The sequence below is a fragment of the Ranitomeya imitator genome, chromosome 3, assembly GCF_032444005.1.
Source record: "Ranitomeya imitator isolate aRanImi1 chromosome 3, aRanImi1.pri, whole genome shotgun sequence".
NCBI lineage: Eukaryota > Metazoa > Chordata > Amphibia > Anura > Dendrobatidae > Ranitomeya > Ranitomeya imitator.
In genome coordinates this window covers 822,469,804-822,490,036 of record NC_091284.1, presented here as the reverse complement: position 1 = coordinate 822,490,036, position 20,233 = coordinate 822,469,804, and positions in this window count along the sequence as shown.

Sequence of the window (20,233 nt, the reverse complement as noted above, 5' to 3'; positions counted from 1 at the left end):
TAATAGCCTGCTCCTGCCTTATCTAATAACCTGCTCCTGCCTTATCTAATAGCCTGCTCCTGCCTTATCTAATATCTTGCTCCTGCATTATCCAATATCCTGCTCCTGCCTTATCTAATAGCCTGCTCCAGCCTTATCTAATAACCTGCTCCTGCCTTATCTAATAGCCTGCTCCTGCCTTATCTAATATCTTGCTCCTGCATTATCCAATATCCTGCTCCTGCCTAATCTAATAGCCTGCTCCTGCCTTATCTAATAACCTGCTCCTGCCTTATCTAATAGCCTGTCCCTGCCTTATCTAATAACCTGCTCCTGCCTTATCTAATAGCCTGCTCCTGCCTTATCTAATAGCCTGTCCCTGCCTTATCTAATAGCCTGCTCCTGCCTTATCTAATAGCCTGCTCCTGCCTTATCTAATAGCCTGTCCCTGCCTTATCTAATAACCTGCTCCTGCCTTATCTAATAGCCTGCTCCTGCCTTATCTAATAGCCTGCTCCTGCCTTATCTAATAACCTGCTCCTGCCTTATCTAATAGCCTGCTCCTGCCTTATCTAATATCTTGCTCCTGCATTATCCAATATCCTGCTCCTGCCTAATCTAATAGCCTGCTCCTGCCTTATCTAATAGCCTGTCCCTGCCTTATCTAATAACCTGCCCCTGCCTTATCTAATAACCTGCTCCTGCCTTATCTAATAGCCTGCTCCTGTCTTATCTAATAACCTGCTCCTGCCTTATCTAATAGCCTGCTCCTGTCTTATCTAATAACCTGCTCCTGCCTTATCTAATAGCCTGTCCCTGCCTTATCTAATAGCCTGCCCCTGCCTTATCTAATAGCCTGCTCCTGCCTTATCTAATATCCTGCTCCTGCCTTATCCAATAACCTGTTCCTGCCTTATCTAATAACCTGCTCCTGCCTTATCTAATAGCCTGCTCCTGTCTTATCTAATAACCTGCTCCTGCCTTATCTAATAGCCTGTCCCTGCCTTATCTAATAACCTGCTCCTGCCTTATCTAATAGCCTGCTCCTGTCTTATCTAATAACCTGCTCCTGCCTTATCTAATAGCCTGCTCCTGCCTTATCTAATAGCCTGCCCCTGCCTTATCTAATAGCCTGCTCCTGCCTTATCTAATAGCCTGCTCCTGCCTTATCTAATAACCTGCTCCTGCCTTATCTAATAACCTGCTCCTGCCTTATCTAATAGCCTGTCCCTGCCTTATCTAATAACCTGCTCCTGCCTTATCTATTAGCCTGCTCCTGTCTTATCTAATAACCTGCTCCTGCCTTATCTAATAGCCTGCTCCTGCCTTATCTAATAGCCTGTCCCTGCCTTATCTAATAACCTGCTCCTGCCTTATCTAATAGCCTGCTTCTGCCTTATCTAATAGCCTGCTCCTGCCTTATCTAATAACCTGCTCCTGCCTTATCTAATAGCCTGTCCCTGCCTTATCTAATAACCTGCTCCTGCCTTATCTATTAGCCTGCTCCTGTCTTATCTAATAACCTGCTCCTGCCTTATCTAATAGCCTGCTCCTGCCTAATCTAACAGCCTGCTCCTGCCTTATCTAATAACCTGCTCCTGCCTTATCTAATAGCCTGCTCCTGCCTTATCTAATAGCCTGCTCCTGCCTTATCTAATAACCTGCTCCTGCCTTATCTAATAGCCTGCTCCTGCCTTATCTAATAGCCTGTCCCTGCCTTATCTAATATCCTGCTCCTGCCTTATCTAATAGCCTGCTCCTGCCTAATCTAATAGCCTGCTCCTGCCTTATCTAATAGCCTGTCCCTGCCTTGTCTAATAACCTGCTCCTGCCTTATCTAATAGCCTGCTCCTGCCTTATCTAATAACCTGCTCCTGCCTTATCTAATAGCCTGTCCCTGCCTTGTCTAATAACCTGCTCCTGCCTTATCTAATAACCTGCTCCTGCCTTATCTAATAACCTGCTCCTGCCTTATCTAATAGCCTGTCCCTGCCTTATCTAATAACCTGCTCCTGCCTTATCTAATAGCCTGTCCCTGCCTTATCTAATAACCTGCTCCTGCCTTATCTAATAGCCTGCTCCTGCCTTATCTAATAGCCTGCTCCTGTCTTATCTAATAACCTGCTCCTGCCTTATCTAATAGCCTGCTCCTGCCTTATCTAATAGCCTGTCCCTGCCTTATCTAATAACCTGCTCCTGCCTTATCTAATAGCCTGCTCCAGCCTTATCTAATATCCTGCTCCTGCCTTATCTAATAACCTGCTCCTGCCTTATCTAATAGCCTGCTCCTGCCTTATCTAATAGCCTGCTCCTGCCTTATCTAATAGCCTGCTCCTGCCTTATCTAATATCCTGCTCCTGCCTTATCTAATAACCTGCTCCTGCCTTATCTAATAGCCTGCTCCTGCCTTATCTAATAGTCTGTCCCTGCCTTATCTAATAACCTGCTCCTGCCTTATCTAATAGCCTGCTCCTGTCTTATCTAATAACCTGCTCCTGCCTTATCTAATAGCCTGCTCCTGCCTTATCTAATAGCCTGTCCCTGCCATATCTAATAACCTGCTCCTGCCTTATCTAATAGCCTGCTCCTGCCTTATCTAATATCTTGCTCCTGCATTATCCAATATCCTGCTCCTGCCTAATCTAATAGCCTGCTCCTGCCTTATCTAATAACCTGCTCCTTCCTTATCTAATAGCCTGCTCCTGCCTTATCTAATAGCCTGTCCCTGCCTTATCTAATAACCTGCTCCTGCCTTATCTAATAGCCTGCTCCTGCCTTATCTAATAGCCTGCTCCTGCCTTATCTAATAACCTGCTCCTGCCCTATCTAATAGCCTGCTCCTGCCTAATCTAATAGCCTGCTCCTGCCTTATCTAATAGCCTGTCCTTGCCTTATCTAATAACCTGCTCCTGCCTTATCTAATAGCCTGCTCCTGCCTTATCTAATAACCTGCTCCTGCCTTATCTAATAACCTGCTCCTTCCTTATCTAATAACCTGCTCCTGCCTTATCTAATAGCCTGTCCCTGCCTTATCTAATAACCTGCTCCTGCCTTATCCAATAACCTGCTCCTGCCTTATCTAATAGCCTGCTCCTGCCTTATCTAATATCCTGCTCCTGTCTTATCTAATAGCCTGCTCCTGCCTTATCTAATAGCCTGCTCCTGCCTTATCTAATAGCCTGTCCCTGCCTTATCTAATAACCTGCTCCTGCCTTATCTAATAGCCTGTCCCTGCCTTATCTAATATCCTGCTCCTGCCTTATCTAATAACCTGCTCCTGCCTTATCTAATAGCCTGCTCCTGTCTTATCTAATAACCTGCTCCTGCCTTATCTAATAGCCTGTCCCTGCCTTATCTAATAACGTGCTCCTGCCTTATCTAATAGCCTTCTCCTGTCTTATCTAAAAACCTGCTCCTGCCTTATCTAATAGCCTGCTCCTGCCTTATCTAATAGCCTGCTCCTGCCTTATCTAATATCCTGCCCCTGCCTTATCTAATAGCCTGCTCCTACCTTATCTAATAGCCTGCTCCTGCCTTATCTAATATCCTGCTCCTGCCTTATCCAATAACCTGTTCCTGCCTTATCTAATAACCTGCTCCTGCCTTATCTAATAACCTGCTCCTGCCTTATCTAATAGCCTGTCCCTGCCTTATCTAATAACCTGCTCCTGCCTTATCTAATAGCCTGCTCCTGTCTTATCTAATAACCTGCTCCTGCCTTATCTAATAGCCTGCTCCTGCCTTATCTAATAGCCTGTCCCTGCCTTATCTAATAACCTGCTCCTGCCTTATCTAATAGCCTGCTCCTGCCTTATCTAATAGCCTGCTCCTGCCTTATCTAATAACCTGCTCCTGCCTTATCTAATAGCCTGCTCCTGCCTTATCTAATATCTTGCTCCTGCATTATCCAATATCCTGCTCCTGCCTAATCTAATAGCCTGCTCCTGCCTTATCTAATAACCTGCTCCTGCCTTATCTAATAGCCTGTCCCTGCCTTATCTAATAACCTGCTCCTGCCTTATCTAATAGCCTGCTCCTGTCTTATCTAATAACCTGCTCCTGCCTTATCTAATAGCGTGCTCCTGCCTTATCTAATAGCCTGCTCCTGCCTTATCTAATAGCCTGTCCCTGCCTTATCTAATAACCTGCTCCTGCCTTATCTAATAGCCTGCTCCTGCCTTATCTAATAGCCTGCTCCTGCCTTATCTAATAACCTGCTCCTGCCTTATCTAATAGCCTGCTCCTGCCTTATCTAATATCTTGCTCCTGCATTATCCAATATCCTGCTCCTGCCTAATCTAATAGCCTGCTCCTGCCTTATCTAATAACCTGCTCCTGCCTTATCTAATAGCCTGTCCCTGCCTTATCTAATAACCTGCTCCTGCCTTATCTAATAGCCTGCTCCTGTCTTATCTAATAACCTGCTCCTGCCTTATCTAATAGCCTGCTCCTGTCTTATCTAATAACCTGCTCCTGCCTTATCTAATAGCCTGCTCCTGCCTTATCTAATAGCCTGCTCCTGCCTTATCTAATAGCCTGCTCCTGCCTTATCTAATAGCCTGCTCCTGCCTTATCTAATATCCTGCTCCTGCCTTATCTAATAACCTGTTCCTGCCTTATCTAATAACCTGCTCCTGCCTTATCTAATAGCCTGCTCCTGTCTTATCTAATAACCTGCTCCTGCCTTATCTAATAGCCTGTCCCTGCCTTATCTAATAACCTGCTCCTGCCTTATCTAATAGCCTGCTCCTGTCTTATCTAATAACCTGCTCCTGCCTTATCTAATAGCCTGCTCCTGCCTTATCTAATAGCCTGCCCCTGCCTTATCTAATAGCCTGCTCCTGCCTTATCTAATAACCTGCTCCTGCCTTATCTAATAACCTGCTCCTGCCTTATCTAATAGCCTGTCCCTGCCTTATCTAATAACCTGCTCCTGCCTTATCTAATAGCCTGCTCCTGTCTTATCTAATAACCTGCTCCTGCCTTATCTAATAGCCTGCTCCTGCCTTATCTAATAGCCTGTCCCTGCCTTATCTAATAACCTGCTCCTGCCTTATCTAATAGCCTGCTCCTGCCTTATCTAATAGCCTGCTCCTGCCTTATCTAATAACCTGCTCCTGCCTTATCTAATAGCCTGCTCCTGCCTTATCTAATATCTTGCTCCTGCATTATCCAATATCCTGCTCCTGCCTAATCTAATAGCCTGCTCCTGCCTTATCTAATAACCTGCTCCTGCCTTATCTAATAGCCTGCTCCTGCCTTATCTAATAACCTGCTCCTGCCTTATCTAATAGCCTGCTCCTGCCTTATCTAATAGCCTGTCCCTGCCTTATCTAATATCCTGCTCCTGCCTTATCTAATAGCCTGCTCCTGCCTAATCTAATAGCCTGCTCCTGCCTTATCTAATAGCCTGTCCCTGCCTTGTCTAATAACCTGCTCCTGCCTTATCTAATAGCCTGCTCCTGCCTTATCTAATAACCTGCTCCTGCCTTATCTAATAACCTGCTCCTGCCTTATCTAATAACCTGCTCCTGCCTTATCTAATAGCCTGTCCCTGCCTTATCTAATAACCTGCTCCTGCCTTATCTAATAGCCTGTCCCTGCCTTATCTAAGAACCTGCTCCTGCCTTATCTAATAGCCTGCTCCTGCCTTATCTAATAGCCTGCTCCTGTCTTATCTAATAACCTGCTCCTGCCTTATCTAATAGCCTGCTCCTGCCTTATCTAATAGCCTGTCCCTGCCTTATCTAATAACCTGCTCCTGCCTTATCTAATAGCCTGCTCCAGCCTTATCTAATATCCTGCTCCTGCCTTATCTAATAACCTGCTCCTGCCTTATCTAATAGCCTGCTCCTGCCTTATCTAATAGCCTGCTCCTGCCTTATCTAATAGCCTGCTCCTGCCTTATCTAATATCCTGCTCCTGCCTTATCTAATAACCTGCTCCTGTCTTATCTAATAACCTGCTCCTGCCTTATCTAATAGCCTGCTCCTGCCTTATCTAATAGCCTGCTCCTGCCTTATCTAATAACCTGCTCCTGCCTTATCTAATAGCCTGTCCCTGCCTTATCTAATATCCTGCTCCTGCCTTATCCAAATAGCTTGCTCCTGCCTTATCTAATAGCCTGTTCCTGCCTTATCTAATATCCTGCTCCTGCCTTATCTAATAGCCTGCTCCTGCCTTATCTAATATCCTGCTCCTGCCTTATCTAATAGCCTGCTCCTGCCTTATCTAATAGCCTGCTCCTGCCTTATCTAATAACCTGCTCCTGCCTTATCTAATAGCCTGCTCCTGCCTTATCTAATAGCCTGCTCCTGCCTTATCTAATAGCCTGCTCCTGTCTTATCTAATAACCTGCTCCTGCCATATCTAATAGCCTGCTCCTGCCTTATCTAATAGCCTGTCCCTGCCTTATCTAATAACCTGCTCCTGCCTTATCTAATAGCCTGCTCCAGCCTTATCTAATATCCTGCTCCTGCCTTATCTAATAACCTGCTCCTGCCTTATCTAATAGCCTGCTCCTGCCTTATCTAATAGCCTGCTCCTGCCTTATCTAATAGCCTGCTCCTGCCTTATCTAATATCCTGCTCCTGCCTTATCTAATAACCTGCTCCTGCCTTATCTAATAGCCTGCTCCTGTCTTATCTAATAACCTGCTCCTGCCTTATCTAATAGCCTGCTCCTGCCTTATCTAATAGCCTGCTCCTGCCTTATCTAATAACCTGCTCCTGCCTTATCTAATAGTCTGCTCCTGCCTTATCTAATAGCCTGTCCCTGCCTTATCTAATATCCTGCTCCTGCCTTATCCAAATAGCTTGCTCCTGCCTTATCTAATAGCCTGTCCCTGCCTTATCTAATATCCTGCTCCTGCCTTATCTAATAGCCTGCTCCTGCCTTATCTAATATCCTGCTCCTGCCTTATCTAATAGCCTGCTCCTGCCTTATCTAATAGCCTGCTCCTGCCTTATCTAATATCCTGCTCCTGCCTTATCTAATAGCCTGCTCCTGCCTTATCTAATAGCCTGCTCCTGCCTTATCTAATAGCCTGCTCCTGCCTTATCTAATAGCCTGCTCCTGCCTTATCTAATAACCTGCTCCTGCCTTATCTAATAGCCTGCTCCTGCCTTATCTAATATCTTGCTCCTGCATTATCCAATATCCTGCTCCTGCCTAATCTAATAGCCTGCTCCTGCATTATCCAATATCCTGCTCCTGCCTAATCTAATAGCCTGCTCCTGCCTTATCTAATAACCTGCTCCTGCCTTATCTAATAGCCTGCTCCTGCCTTATCTAATAGCCTGCTCCTGCCTTATCTAATAACCTGCTCCTGCCTTATCTAATAGCCTGCTCCTGCCTTATCTAATAGCCTGTCCCTGCCTTATCTAATAACCTGCTCCTGCCTTATCTAATAGCCTGTCCCTGCCTTATCTAATAACCTGCTCCTGTCTTATCTAATAACCTGCTCCTGCCTTATCTAATAGCCTGCTCCTGCCTTATCTAATAGCCTGCTCCTGCCTTATCTAATAGCCTGCTCCTGCCTTATCTAATAGCCTGCTCCTGCCTTATCTAATAACCTGCTCCTGCCTTATCTAATAGCCTGCTCCTGCCTTATCTAATATCTTGCTCCTGCATTATCCAATATCCTGCTCCTGCCTAATATAATAGCCTGCTCCTGCCTTATCTAATAACCTGCTCCTGCCTTATCTAATAGCCTGCTCCTGCCTTATCTAATAGCCTGCTCCTGCCTTATCTAATAACCTGCTCCTACCTTATCTAATAGCCTGCTCCTGCCTTATCTAATAGCCTGTCCCTGCCTTATCTAATAACCTGCTCCTGCCTTATCTAATAGCCTGTCCCTGCCTTATCTAATAACCTGCTCCTGCCTTATCTAATAGCCTGCTCCTGCCTTATCTAATAGCCTGCTCCTGTCTTATCTAATAACCTGCTCCTGCCTTATCTAATAGCCTGCTCCTGCCTTATCTAATAGCCTGTCCCTGCCTTATCTAATAACCTGCTCCTGCCTTATCTAATAGCCTGCTCCTGCCTTATCTAATAGCCTGCTCCTGCCTTATCTAATATCCTGCTCCTGCCTTATCTAATAACCTGCTCCTGCCTTATCTAATAGCCTGCTCCTGTCTTATCTAATAACCTGCTCCTGCCTTATCTAATAGCCTGCTCCTGCCTTATCTAATAGCCTGCTCCTGCCTTATCTAATAACCTGCTCCTGCCTTATCTAATAGCCTGCTCCTGCCTTATCTAATATCTTGCTCCTGCATTATCCAATATCCTGCTCCTGCCTAATATAATAGCCTGCTCCTGCCTTATCTAATAACCTGCTCCTGCCTTATCTAATAGCCTGCTCCTGCCTTATCTAATAGCCTGCTCCTGCCTTATCTAATAACCTGCTCCTACCTTATCTAATAGCCTGCTCCTGCCTTATCTAATAGCCTGTCCCTGCCTTATCTAATAACCTGCTCCTGCCTTATCTAATAGCCTGTCCCTGCCTTATCTAATAACCTGCTCCTGCCTTATCTAATAGCCTGCTCCTGCCTTATCTAATAGCCTGCTCCTGTCTTATCTAATAACCTGCTCCTGCCTTATCTAATAGCCTGCTCCTGCCTTATCTAATAGCCTGTCCCTGCCTTATCTAATAACCTGCTCCTGCCTTATCTAATAGCCTGCTCCTGCCTTATCTAATAGCCTGCTCCTGCCTTATCTAATATCCTGCTCCTGCCTTATCTAATAACCTGCTCCTGCCTTATCTAATAGCCTGCTCCTGTCTTATCTAATAACCTGCTCCTGCCTTATCTAATAGCCTGCTCCTGCCTTATCTAATAGCCTGCTCCTGCCTTATCTAATAACCTGCTCCTGCCTTATCTAATAGCCTGCTCCTGCCTTATCTAATAGCCTGCTCCTGCCTTATCTAATAACCTGCTCCTGCCTTATCTAATAGCCTGCTCCTGCCTTATCTAATAGCTTGTCCCTGCCTTATCTAATATCCTGCTCCTGCCTTATCTAATAGCCTGCTCCTGCCTTATCTAATAGCCTGTCCCTGCCTTATCTAATATCCTGCTCCTGCCTTATCTAATAGCCTGTCCCTGCCTTATCTAATATCCTGCTCCTGCCTTATCTAATAGCCTGCTCCTGCCTTATCTAATAGCCTGCTCCTGCCTTATCTAATAGCCTGCTCCTGCCTTATCTAACAGCCTGCTCCCACCTTATTAAATATCCTGCTCCCACCTTATCTAATAACATAGTAACATAGTAACATAGTAACATAGTAAGGCCGAAAAAAGACATTTGTCCATCCAGTTCAGCCTATATTCCATCATAATAAATCCCCAGATCTACGTCCTTCTACAGAACCTAATTGTATGATACAATATTGTTCTGCTCCAGGAAGACATCCAGGCCTCTCTTGAACCCCTCGACTGAGTTCGCCATCACCACCTCCTCAGGCAAGCAATTCCAGATTCTCACTGCCCTAACAGTAAAGAATCCTCTTCTTAATAACATGCTCCTGCATTATCTAATAACCTGCTCCTGCATTATCCAATATCCTGCTCCTGCCTTATCTAATAGCCTGCTCCTGCCTTATCTAATAGCCTGCTCCTGCTTTATCTAATAACCTGCTCCTGCCTTATCTAATAGCCTGCTCCTGCCTTATCTAATATCCTGCTCCTGCCTTATCTAATAACCGGCTCCTGCCTAATCTAATAACCTGCTCCTCCTTATCTAATATCCTGCTCCTGCCTTATCTATTAGCATGCTTTTGCCTTATCAGCCTGCTCCTGCCTTATCTTATAACCGGCTCCTGCCTAATCTAATATCCTGCTCCTGCTTTATCTAATAGCCTGCTCCTGCCTTATCTTATAACCGGCTCCTGCCTAATCTAATATCCTGCTCCTGCCTTAGCTAATAGCCTGCTCCTGCCTTATCTAATAGCCTGCTCCTGCCTTATCTAATAGCCTGCTCCTGCCTTATCTAATAGCCTGCTCCTGCTTTATCTAATACCCTGCTCCTCCTTATCTAATATCCTGCTCCTGCCTTATCTAATAACCTGCTCCTGCCTTATTTAATAGCCTGCTCCTGCTTTATCTAATACCCTGCTCCTCCTTATCTAATATCCTGCTCCTGCCTTATCTAATAACCTGCTCCTGCCTTATCTAATAGCCTGCTCCTGCCTTATCTAATAACCTGCTACTGCTTTATCTATTAGCCTGCTCCTGCCTTATCTAATAACCTACTCCTGCATTATCCAATATCCTGCTCCTGCCTTATCTAATAGCCGCTCCTGCCTTATCTAATAGCCTGCCCCTGCCTTATCTAATAGCCTGTTCCTGCCTTATCTAATAGCCTGCTCCTGCCTTATCTAATAACCTGTTCCTGCCTTATCTAATAACCTGCTCCTGCCTTATCTAATAGCCTGCTCCTGCTTTATCTAATAGCCTGCTCCTGCTTTATCTAATAGCCTGCTCCTGCCTTATCTAATAACCTGCTCCTGCCTTATCTAATAACCCAATCCTGCCTTATCTATTAGCCTGTTCCTGTCTTATCTAATAGCCTGCTCCTGCCTTTTGTAACTGGAGCGCCTGCCAGGGCCGTGGGGTACTCGGTACCGGGTCCGGTACTTAAAGTGATGTGTCATGGCGGCAACCCGATCTGTGGCCCTGGATGCCCATGTAAAAGGGGTTTGAATAAAGTTTGTGTTCGTGATGCCACCTATGGTATTCGATCAGGGATGACCGACGCTGCTTAAAGGGGTCCTTTGGGGTGATGTGGCAGCAGGGATGGTATAGCTTCCCACAGGTGAAGCTGGGTCCCCAGGGCTCCCGGTGTGTAGGTGAAGATGATGGGTGGTGTAGAAAGAAACGGAGGACACAGGTTTGCAGTCTCTTTACCTGGCTTACTGAAGACTTCAGGCAGCCACAGTCCATGGCACCAGATCACAGGTACAGGCAGGTTCGGCAGGCTTGGAAGCGAGTTGAGTCCCTTTTTACCAGGTGGAGTTAGAAGCCTTCCTTCTAGCTCTGTGGTGTAGGCCCTTGCTGCCTGTGGTTTCTGTCAAGGTCCTCACTGTTCTTTCTGTCCTCCTTAAGGTAGGACACTAACCCACATGAAAGGTGGCTCGAGCCTTTTTACAGGGTCTCTATCACGACCCGGGCTCTGTGTGCCACTTTGTCTCCAGGTGATAGGGCGGACAGGTGACATGTAGTCCAGCTGTCCTGCCGGTTTCTGCTGTGAGTCTTGGAGTCCCTCACAACCTTGGTCTTCCGGATACCGGTGTCTACCCTCTGCAGGGAGATATCTCAGTCTCAGCTATTCTCCCCAGGTCTCATTCTGCTGTGCTTCACTTCTCCTACACGCTCTCTACAATGCGTTCATCTTCCTCTTTTCCTTTTCCAGGAGCTGCAGCACCCTCATGGCTGCACGGTCCCTTCAGTCCTTCTGACTCTCACCGACTGCTCTCTTTTCTGTCTGACAGACTCACTAACTTTACCTCCAGACCAGAATATATATATAGGGGAGCTACCCATAAGCTGGATCAGAGGTCCCCCTTCTGGCCTGGAGTGTGAACATGTTGCATGCTTGTGTGTACCTGATAAAGAAGATCCTCCCTCGCTTCCAAGCGTGACATCACTCTCCCCATGAGGAAAGCAATGCCACTGTGACAACCAGGAACCTGGGGTGTCACACTCCCCCCCTCCCCTAAATCCAGTACTCCCGGACTGGGAAAGAAAAACAACAGTACAGGTTACGAAAAGACTAACAAAATCAACACTAAACATTATCACTTTCTTAAAGTGCAACACATTCAACATTTGCCTTTGCTCTCAAATTTCTTTCCTCTATGGCCCTGCATCAGAGGTCCTTCTCTCTGTCCTCCTGCTCCTGTTTGAGCGCCTGCTGCCAGCAGTATTCCTTCTGCCTGATAACCTCCAGACATTCTCCCTCAGCCTGGGCCTCCCCGGGGAACCCCATCAGGTTTGTGCCGGAGTGCTCCCACCGGAAGGTCACCCATTCTCCATGTGTCTCCTGGGTCACCCTCGTCGGCTGTAGCGGGGCTGCGGAGGTATCTGCACATCCGGACAGGTGGTAGGGGTGGCGAAGCATCTACGGGCCCTATCAGGGTGTCCTCGGCTATCGGGGCAGGGTCGGTCTTCTTACCTGCCACTGCCGTGTCTCTGGTGCCGGACTCCTCCGTTACAGGCTAAGATCCCAGAAGCTGGCTCCGTCGCTGCTCCCACGCTTTTGCGGCTATGCGGAACCAACACTGCCGGAGCTGACAGCACAGCTCTTTCACTTCGGCTCCAAGAACATCCGGGTTCATCGCTGACAGCAGGTCTTCTTCTTTCTCCCACTGGCTGGGACAGCTTCCTGCTTCCTCTCCTCCAGGTGACCTCCGCTTGATATCTTGCCGTACCTGGCGGCAGTTTTGGCGGCAATTCACAGTTCACAGTTAAACACAGTCTCTGAGGCGCACAAGACCCAGTTTACTGGATCGGTCCATCCTGTTCGTGACTCCAAAAATGGTACTTAAACGGATGTGTAACGGCGGCGACCTGGTCCGTGGTCCTGGGCGCCCATGTAAAAGGGGTTTGAATAAAGTTTGTGTTCGTGACGCCACCTGTGGTATTCGGTGAGGGATGACTCACGCTGCTTAAAGGGGTCCTCTGGGGTGATGTTGTGGCAGCAGGGATGGTATGGCTTCCCAAAGGTGAAGCTGGGTCCCCAGGGCTCCCGGTGTTTAGATGGAGATGTGAGTAGTGTAGAAAGAAACAGAGGACACAGGTTTACAGTCTCTTTACCTGGTTTACTGAAGACTTCAGGCAGCCACAGTCCGGGGCACCAGATCACAGGTACAGGCAGGCTCCGGCCGGCTTGGAAGCGATTCTGGAATCCCCTTTACCAGGTGGAGTTAGAAGCCTTCCTACTAGCGCTGTGGTGTAGTCCCTTGCTGCCTGTGGCTTTTGTCAAGGTCCTTACTGTTCTCTCTGTCCTCCTTAAGGTGGGACACTAACCCGTATGACAGGTGGCTTGAGCCTTTTTACAGGGTCTCTATCATGACCCAGGCTCTATGCACCACTGTGTCTCCAGGTGTTAGGGCGGACAGGTGACATGAAGTCCAGCCGTCCTGCCAGTTTCTGCTGTGAGTCTTGGAGTCCCTCACAACCTTGGTTTTCTGGCTACTGGTGTCTGCGCTCTGCAAGGAGGTAGCTCAGTCGCAGCTATTCTCCCTAGGTCTCACTCTCCTGTGCTTCACTTCTCCTACACTCCCTCTACAATCCGTTCTTCTTTCTCTTTCCCTTTTCCTAGAGCTGCAGCACCCTCATGTCTGCACGGCCCCTTCATTCCTTCTGACTCTCACTGTCTGACTACTCTCTTCTCTGTCTCTCTGACAGACTCACTAACTTTCCCTCCAGACCAGAATATATATATATATATAGGGGAGCCACCCATAAGCTGGATCAGAGCTCCCCCTTCTGGTCTGGAGTGTGAACATGTTGCAGGCTTGCGTGTACCTTATAAAGAACATCCTCCCTTGCTTCCAAGCGTGACATCACTCTCCCTGTGAGGAAAGCAATGCCACTGTGACAACCAGGAACCTGGGTTGTCACATAACAGCCTGCTCCTGCCTTAGCTAATAACCTGTTCCTACTTTATCTAATAGCCTTCTCCTGCCTTATCTGGTAGCCTGATACTCAGGGGCGGACTGGGCCGGGTGGCAGGAATGCATATGCCCCCCGGGCCGGTGCCTGAGCAGCTGGACAGGGCCGCTGGAGGACCGGCAGCGATTTCCGCCAGCCGGCCCTTTAAATCTTGTAAAGGCAGGTCGGAGGTCCTGTGTGTGCGCGCGCGCATTGCCGGCGGCTGAGAAGCGCCGCGGCGGCCGTGCTAGTGCACGAGCACGGCCGCGTTCCTAGGTCCTGCGCGCGCTCGTCTGCTGCCTGTGCCAGCTGAGCGCAGGCACACAGCCAGGAGATCAGACCACGAAAGATTTGAAATGTCCCGCGCGCGCGCATAGGGCGCCTCCAGGCTCCACCTGACTGTGTGTGCGTCTGACGCTGGCCGGCCTGCACCAGCGTCAGAGAAAACTGGCTGCTCACCACTGCCTGTCTGCCTGGGATTCTCTTCATCGTCGACGCTGGCCAGGACCCGTCCCACCTCAGCCCTTCATCCTCCCGACCTCACCAGGGACCTGGGTTAGTCGTCCCAACTCCTAAGATGAATTTTTTTTATGTATATACAGCAGTTGCACCTATATAATGTGTATAGACTGCTATATATGCATTATATAGGTGATACTGCTGTGTATAATCACTATACTACCTATATAATGTATGTATAGCAATCTATATCTTATATAGGTGACAGCTACTGATGCATATATATACCTTATATAGGTGACACTGTGGGGTGTGTTTATGTATATATATATGTACATGTATACACAACAGCAGTATCATCTATATAACATATATACATCAGTAGCAGTATTGCCTATATAACATATAGACTGCTATACGTAAATTATATAGGTGGTATAGTGATTATAAACAGCAGTTGCACCTATATAATGTGTATAGACTGCTATATATACATTATATAGGTGATACTGCTGTATATAATCGCTATACCACCTATGTAATGTACGTATAGCAGTCTATATGTTATATAGGTGACACTGCTACTGATGCGTATATACCTTATATAGGTGACACTGTGGGGTGTGTGTATATATCACACCACTGTATACACAGCAGTATCACCTATATAACGTATATACACATCAGTAGCAGTATTGCCCACATATATAAGATACAGATTGCTATATATACATTATATAGGTGATACTGGCTGCTACTGCTGTATATAATCGCAATATCACCTATATAATGTATATACAGCAGTCTATATATAGGCAATACTGCTACTGATGTGTATAGTTGTAGTATCACCTATATATTGTATGTGATAATGTGACTGCTGTACATACATTATATAGGTGAAACATATATATATATATATATATATAATCAGTTTCACCTATATAATGTATGTATGTACAGCAGTCACAGTATCACATACAATATATAGGTGATACTACAACTATACACATCAGTCGCAGTATCAACTATATATTGTATATACAGTAGTTTCAATGTGATATATATTCAGCAGTCGCGGTGTCTCTTATGTGATGTATGCATCATAATATAGTATAATGCTGTCTTAAATATGTATATATATATATATATATATATATATTATATATATATATATACAGTATATAATTGTCTAAGGGTCACTTCCGTCTGTCCTTCTTTCTTTCTGTCACGGTTATTCATTCGCTGATTGGTCTCGCCAGCTGCCTGTCATAGCTGCCGCGACCAATCAGCGACGGCCACAGTCCGGAAGAAAATGGCCGCTCCTTACTCCCCGCAGTCAGTGCTTGGCGTCCGCATACTCCCCTCCGGTCAGCGCTCACACAGGGTTAATGGCAGCATTGACTGCGGTGTAACGCACTCGGTTACCGCCGCTATTAACCCTGTGTGACCACATTTTTACTATTCATGCTGCCTATGCAGCATGAATAGTAAAAATATCTAATGTTAAAAATAATAAAAAAATAAAAAATAGTTACATACTCACCCTCCGGTGGCCCCCCCGGATCAGGAACCGGCCTTTTCCGCTCCGCGCGACGTCCCGGTGACCGCTGCATGCATTGCGGTCTCGCGAGATGATGACGTACGTTCTCGCGAGACCGCAATGCAATCTTCAGACCGGACTGCACGCCAAGCATCGGGGAACGGACGCTTCGATCCGGAGGCTCCAGGAGGTGAGTATGTAACTATTTTTTATTTTAATTCTTTTTTTTTTTAACAGGGATATGGTGCATACTACGTGACTGGCCAATATACTACGTGATTGTGCTGTATACTACGTGACTGGTCAATATACTACGTGATTGTGCTGTATACTACGTAACTGGGCATACTGCCCAGCCACGTAGTATATTGCCCAGCCATGTAGTATATTGCCCATTCACGTAGTATAAAGCACAGAGCCACGTAGTATATTGGCCAGTCACGTAGTATACAGCACAGAGCCACGTAGTATATTGGCCAGTCACGTAGTATATTGCCCAGCCACGTAGTATACTGCCCAGTTACGTGGCTGGGCAGTATACTACGTGGCTCTGTGCTGTATACAACGTGGCTCTGTGCTGTATACTACGTGGCTCTGTGCTGTATACTACGTGGCTCTGTGCTGTATACTACGTGGCTCTGTGCGTAGCTGGGCAATATACTACGTAAACTACGTGGCTGGGCAATATGCTACGTGGCTAAAGAGCACCATGTAAATGGACCTGTGGTCGATCATGCGCACTTCGGCGCCATTCACATGTAGCTCTTCAAATAACGCCTTTAAGAGGAGTGTTGAAGGGCAGGACAAAGTATAGCAAAATTCACTTTTCGGGGGTGGGGAGTGTTTGAGTATGTGGACTGGTGGGGTTTTTTGTGGCAGGGCTGCTTTTTTGTCCCTGTCCAGCCGTGTGTGTGTGTGTGTGATTATACAGTGGGATTGTGCGTGTGTGCACTATATATACAGTGGGGCTGTGCGTGTGTCAATTATACATTGGGACTGTGCGTGTGTGTTTTATATATATATATATATATATATCTCGCATGTTTGCCGTCACAGGACAACCTGTTCCCGGCGCAGGCACCGGAGAATCCTCACAGAGCATAGTGCGCACGATATGAGGATTCACACATAGTGACTGTAGACATGTAGCTTAAAGGGAACCTGTCACCCCGAAATTCGCGGGTGAGGTAAGCCCACCGGCATCAGGGGCTTATCTACAGCATTCTATAATGCTGTAGATAAGCCCCCGATGTTACCTGAAAAAGGAGAAAAAGACGTTAGATTATACTCACCCAGGGGCGGTCCCGCTGCTGGTCAGGTCGGATGGGCGTCTCCGGTCCGCTGCGGCACCTCCTATCTTCTTTCCAAGACGTCCTCTTCTGATCTTCAGCCACGGCTCCGGCGCAGGCGTACTTTGCTCTGCCCTGTTGAGGGCAGACAAAGTACTGCAGTGCACAGGCGCCGGAAAGGTCAGAGGCCCGGCGCCTGCGCACTGCAGTACTTTGTCTGCCCTCAACAGGGCAGAGCAAAGTACGCCTGCGCCGGAGCCGTGGCTGAAGATCAGAAGAGGACGTCATGGAAAGAAGATGGGAGGCGCCGCAGCGGACCGGAGACGCCCATCCGACCTGACCAGCAGCGGGACCGCCCCTGGGTGAGTATAATATAACGTCTTTTTCTCCTTTTTCAGGTAACATCGGGGGCTTATCTACAGCATTACAGAATGCTGTAGATAAGCCCCTGATGCCGGTGGGCTTACCTCACCCGCGATTTTCGGGGTGACAGGTTCCCTTTAAGATCCGACAACCCCTTTAAGGATGGGCCGCTACTCATGGGCCACTGCTGTGTACTTGCCCCCCAGGCTAAAATTTGCCAGTCAGCCCCTGCTGATACTGCATTTTTCTATAACCTTGTCCTTCCTTTTTTTACAGTATGTTTATATGACATCTAACATCATAAACACTTTTTCTTGAACACATGGAGCCTGAATGTTTTATTAACCAACACATACCCAACCCATATAGATATACACTTGGCTATCGGACCCCTTTGATGTAAACAGTTAATGCCTAGTCCAGGAGACACATTGATGGGTTATTACTTTTAGCAAAAATATTTCCCCTGGTGAATGGATGTTTGCGGGGAGGCACGCTAGAAATGTCTGAAGGAGCCTCCATTTATCAAGCTAATTGTCTCATCTGGTATCCATCAACGCACGGAGCAGCGGAAACATAATACAATATATTTATACAACTCCGAGATCTGCTAATGACTTCAGATCCCCCAAAAACTGGCAAATTTTACAATTCTGTTTCAAATTTCAAATTTGGATAACCAAAAAGCAAAACCCTGAATCTACTAATAACTCTGGAGATAGAATATCAGAGACACTTTGGCCAAGTTCACAGCGGATTATTCTATCGTTGTGTTTGCAACGTCTGAGAAGAAATGGAGGTTTAATTCTTCAGACAGTGATCTGGTCTGTTGGAGATACCTCGATCATGGTAGTGGGCTAAGAGGTGGTCTCTGCACTGCAATGGGTTGAGGGATTAGAAAAAACGTGTATGCTTTGATCCAGAAATAGCGCCACACCTGCCCGCTGGTTGTGTGTGGTATTGCATCTCAGTCCTATTCATTTTATTTTAGCTGAGCTGCAGCATCGAAAGCAACCCAAGCACAGGTGTAGAGCAGTATTTGATCAAAATGGCCATGGTGTATTAATCGTTCATTACATCTTTAACCCCTTAATCACTAGTCCTGTTTGAGTTCAAATGACCAAGTATTTATCTTCATTTTTGTCATTCCCACCTTCAATGAGCCATAACTTTTTATTTTCCCACCAATGTAGCTGTTTAAAAGTTTTGTTTTGCAGGATGAGTATAATAATAATAATAATAATGATAAATTATTATTGTTACTATTATTATTAAAGGGACTCTGTCACCTGAATTTGGCGGGCTCTCTGTCCGGTCCGATGGGCGGTGTTTTCTCTCCTTTCATTCACCCCTTCCTCTCCCGCTGGCGCAGTATTATCTTGAATATGAGTCTGTTTCCTCCGTAGTTCACGCGTGCGCAATGCAATCTTGCCTTGCGCACGCGCAGTATGCTTTGCCCAACTGCAGGCAAAGCCGAAAAGCATTAGTGCGCATGCGCAGCCGCACTATGTCCCGGAACCCCCTCCAGTCTCCTTTTTCCTCCTTCAGACTCCTCTATCCTCCACCAAACTTCTATTTCCCCTCCAGACTCCTCTATGCTGCTGCAGACTCAACTGACCCCCTCCAAACTCTTCTTTCCTCCTCCAGACTCTCTATCCTCCACCAAATTTTCTGTCCCCTGCAGACTCTTCTATGCTCCTCCAGACTTCACTGTTCCCCTCCAAACTCTTCTTTCCTCCTCCAGACTCCTCTGTCCTCCTCCAAACTTCTCTGTCCCCTGTAGACTCTACTATGCTCCTCCAGATTCCTCTTTCCCCCTCTAGACTCCTCTTTCCTCCAGACTTCTCTATCCTCAGCCAGACTACTCTGTTCTCCAGATTCTAATATACTTCTCCAGACTCCTTTGTCCCCTCCTGACTCATCTGCCCTTCTCCAGACTACTCTGTCCCCCTATAGACTCCTCTGTGTCCCTACAAAGTCATCTGTCCCTCTCCAGACTACTTTATTCTCCTCCAGACTCATCTGATCCCCTCCAGGCTCCTCTGCTCCCTTCTGACTCTTCTGTCCCCTTCAGACTGCTTTGTTCTCTCCTGACTCAGCTATCTTCGAATAGACATCTCAGCCTTCCTACAGACTCTTCATCCCCCTCCAGACTACTATATTATCCTCCACACTCCTCTGTCCTCCACCAGACTCCTCACTTCCCCTCAAGACTCTTCGTCCTCCATCAGACTCCTCTGTCCCTTCCTGACTCAACTGTCCTCCACCAGACTCCTCTGTTCCCATCCAGATTCCTCTGTCATTCATCAGACTCATCTGTCTCTTCCTGACTCCTTTGTCCCCTCCTGACTCAGCAGTCTTCCTCTAGACTCCTCTTTTCCCATGCAGATTCTTCTGTCCTCCATCAGACTCCTCTGTCCCTTCCTGACTCCTCTGTCCCCTCCTGACTCAGCAGTCTTCCTCCAGATTCCTCTGTCCTCCATCAGACTCCTCTGTCCCCTCCTGACTCAGCAGTCTTCCTCCAGACTTCTCTGTCATCCACCAGACTCTTCTGTACTCCTCCAGACTCCTCTATCCTCCATAAGACTCCTCTGTCCTCCACCAGACTCCTCTGTTCCCTTCCAGACTCCTCTGTCCTCCACCAGACTCCTCTGTTCCCTTCCAGTTTCCTCTGTCCTCCACCAGACTCCTCTGTACTCCTCCAGATTCCTCTGTCCTCCACCAGACTCCTCTGTACTCCTCCAGACTCCTCTGTCCTCCATCAGACTCCTCTGTACTCCACCAGAGTCCTCTGTTCCCCTCCAGACTCCTCTGTCCTCCATCAGACTCCTCTGTCCCTTCCGGACTCCTCAGTCCCCTCCTGACTCAGCAGTCTTCCTCCAGTTTCCTCTGTCCTCCACCAGACTCCTCTGTACTACTCCAGATTCCTCTGTCCTCCACCAGACTCCTCT